Source organism: Austrofundulus limnaeus, unplaced genomic scaffold (assembly GCF_001266775.1).
Source record: "Austrofundulus limnaeus strain Quisiro unplaced genomic scaffold, Austrofundulus_limnaeus-1.0 Scaffold1461, whole genome shotgun sequence".
Classification (NCBI taxonomy): domain Eukaryota; kingdom Metazoa; phylum Chordata; class Actinopteri; order Cyprinodontiformes; family Rivulidae; genus Austrofundulus; species Austrofundulus limnaeus.
In genome coordinates, this window is record NW_013953863.1 from 1 (window position 1) to 1,304 (window position 1,304).

Sequence of the window (1,304 nt, forward strand, 5' to 3'; positions counted from 1 at the left end):
TTGTTTAGACTGTAATGATCAGAACCTTGTTTAGACTGTAATGATCAGAACCTCGTTTAAACTGTAATGATCAGAAGCTCTTGTTTAGAGTGTAATATTCAGAACGTGTTGTTTAGACTGGTTGATCAGAACCTGTTGTTGAGACTGTAATGATCAGAGCCTGTTGTTTAGACTGTTAAGATCAGAACGTCTTGTTTAGACTGTAAGATCAGAACCTGTTGTTTAGACTGTAATGATCAGAACCTGTTGTTTAGACTGTAAAGATCAGAACCTGTTGTTTAGACTGTAAGATCAGAACCTGTTGTTTAGACTGTAATGATCAGAGCCTGTTGTTTAGACTGTTAAGATCAGAACGTCAAGTTTAGACTATAAGATCAGAACCTGTTGTTTAGACTGTAATGATCAGAACCTGTTGTTTAGACTGTAATGATCAGAATGTCAAGTTTAGACTGTAAGATCAGAACCTGTTGTTTAGACTGTAATGATCAGAACTTGTTGTTTAGACTGTAATGATCAGAACCTGTTGTTTAGACTGTAATGATCAGAACCTGTTGTTTAGACTGTAAAGATCAGAAACTATTGTTTAGACTGTAAGATCAGAACCTGTTGTTTAGACTGTAATGATCAGAACCTGTTGTTTAGACTGTAAAGATCAGAACCTGTTGTTTAGACTGTAAGATCAGAAACTATTGTTTAGACTGTAAGATCAGAACCTGTTGTTTAGACTGTAATGATCAGAACCTGTTGTTTAGACTGTAAAGATAAGAAACTGTTGTTTAGGACTGTAATAATCAGAACCTCTTGTTTAGACAGTAATGATCAGAACGTGTTGTTTAGACTGAACCTGTTTAGACTGTAAGATCAGAACCTGTTGTTTAGACTGTAATGATCAGAACCTCTTGTTTAGACTGTAATGATCAGAACCTCTTGTTTAGAGAGTATTATTCAGAACCTCTTGTTTAGACTGTAATGATCAGAACCTGTTGTTTAGACTGTAATGATCAGAACCTCTTGTTTAGACTGTAATGATCAGAACCTCTTGTTTAGACTGTAATGATCAGAACCTCTTGTTTAGAGTATAATATTCAGAACCTGTTGTTTAGACTGTAATGATCAGAACCTCTTGTTTAGACTTTAATGATCAGAACCTCTTGTTTAGACTGTAATGATCAAAACCTGTTGTTTAGACTGTAATGATCAGAACCTCTTGTTTAGACTGTAATGATCAGAACCTCTTGTTTAGACTGTAATGATCAGAACCTCTTGTTTAGACTGTAAGATCAGAACCTCTTGTTTAGACCAGT